Below are 2,354 nucleotides of genomic sequence, written 5' to 3' on the forward strand. Positions count from 1 at the left end.
CCAAGAAAGCGATGCTCCTCCAACCGTCCTGCCAATGTGGCGGCCAGACCTCCGCGCACCCCCCCTGCCAGTACAAACCAAAACCGCCCACTCCCGCTGCGTCCGAGGAGATGGTCACGTCCCATTCCCAATCTTCCGGGGGAGCCATCGGGATACCATTAAAGCGCTCCAAGAAGGCCCGCCACATGCGCAGGTCCTCCTTCGTTCCTGCCGACAAACGCATATGATGGTGTGGTAGTGTCAAACCGGACAGGGCCCGACCCAGCCGTCTGCAAAAGGTACGTCCCGCCCGCAACACCCGGCATGCAAAATTCAAATGTCCCAAAAGAACCTGTACCTCCCGCACCGTCACTTTCCGTTTCACCAGCATGTTGTCCACCAATCCCAGCATGTGCACCTTTTTGTCTCCCGGCAAGCGGGCCTCCATGGCCACCGAGTCTAGCTCTATGCTCAGAAATGACAGCACCTTGCTGGGACCTTGTGTCTTCTCTGGCACCAGGGGCACACCCAGGTAGCCCATGAGCTCTGTAAAACTGTCCAGCTGTTGCTGGCAGTCCGCCGAACCGGGCAGTCCCACCAGGAAAAAGTCATCCAGGTAGTGCGTCACCGTCTCTTTGCCTGTGCGCCACGTAAACGCCCACTGCAAAAAAGTACTTAAGCGCTCAAACAACGCGCACAAGATCGAACACCCCATGGGCAACGCCTTGTCCACAAATATGGCGCCGTCAAACTGTATACCCAACAGTTGGTAGTCCTCCTGGTGCACCGGTAATAACCGGAACGCCGACTTGATGTCACATTTCGCCATAAGGGCGCCCGTCCCCACCGTCGCCACCAACCGCCACGCCACATCCACTGAGGAGTAAGATACCGACGACAGTTCCGCCGCTATGTAATCATTGACCAATGCCCCCTCCGGCCATGACAGATGCTGAATCAGGCGAAACTGGCCCGGATCCTTCTTCGGCACCACTTCTATGGGCGAGATTATCAGGTCCCGAATAGGGGTCTCACGAAAAGGGCCTGCCATCCGCCCCACCCGTACCTCCCTGCCCAGTTTTTCTCGCACCACCGTCTTATGTGTATTGGCTGATTTCAGATTTTCGGCCCACCTGGCGATTCTCGGACCCTCCTACCCCAGCCGGAAACCCTCCCGAAAACCCTGCCATAGCAGCCCCACGTCTTCGGTCTGTGGATAAGACACCAAGAGGGGTTCCACCGTGCCTGTTTAACTGGCGTAAGCGCCCTTGCACAGAGTCCCCTATCCCCCCCTACCTCCCCTGCCCCCTGAATGTTGCCCCATTGATGCGGACTGCTGACCTTGATTGCCTCCTGTTCCCCAGCATTGCACCACCGGGTGACGCTTCCCGCATTTGGAGCATTCGTACCGAAATTTGCAATATTGTCAAGCACAAAGGTCCTTGGTGTAGTCCAACACGTTCCCACCGGGGCACCAATGGTATTCTCTCCCTGCCCCCCCCCCCCCATGGGTGGGGCGGGTGGTAAAGGGGCGGGGTGCGAGCGGCAGCCCGCTGGCCGTGTAAATCGTCTTGCCAAACTTCGCCCCTCCCATTGTCTGTTGGTACAAATCCGAATTGATTTCCCCCCATTTCGCCTCCGTGTCCCAAGCCAAACGCGCCCTAAACTTCTCGTCATAGTGCGACCACGAGTAACCCCCATACATGACCTGTGCCCTCCAGACCACGTCCATGTATTAAAAAGGGCGACTGACCTATCCGGGTACTTTTCGCAGTATACACTGTTGAAAATCAAGAAACCCGCCGACCAATTCTCTATATTCAATGGCACTCTCGGTCGCTTGGCTAACTCCTGCTCCTCCTCCTTAGACCCTTCCTTCGCCGTCAGCTCACGGTGCAGGAGCTTCAGGATATCCACGTACTCCCCTTTCCATATCTTCTCCTTGGTAGCCAACGACAAGTGCGCCCCCAAGGGTTTCGTAATGCCTATATACGGCAGTTTGCGCACCGGAATGTCATGACTCTCCTTCCCCTCTTTGCCGTCCTTGCGAGTCCCCCCAGCTATGTCTGTGCCCGAGAACCCGTCCCCTCCTGACCCCGCCTCATCCGGCCCCACCCCTGTGTCCCACACATACGTTCCTTTATTCAAACGCAGTCCCCATCCCCTCCCCCGCCGCATCCGTGCCGACCCGAGGATCCCACGCCCGACTCGCTCCCTGCTCCGTTCCGTGCCTTACCTGGCGTCAAGGTCAGCGTCCGCACCGGATCCCACCGCCTAACCAGTGGAACAGGGGGGGCACTACTCTCTCCACCTTGGGCATCTGGTGCGCATCCTGCAAGAAACTAGTAAGAGCATTACTCCTATCCCCCCCAACC

The sequence above is a fragment of the Triturus cristatus genome, chromosome 11 (genome assembly GCF_964204655.1).
Source record: "Triturus cristatus chromosome 11, aTriCri1.1, whole genome shotgun sequence".
Taxonomy (NCBI): domain Eukaryota; kingdom Metazoa; phylum Chordata; class Amphibia; order Caudata; family Salamandridae; genus Triturus; species Triturus cristatus.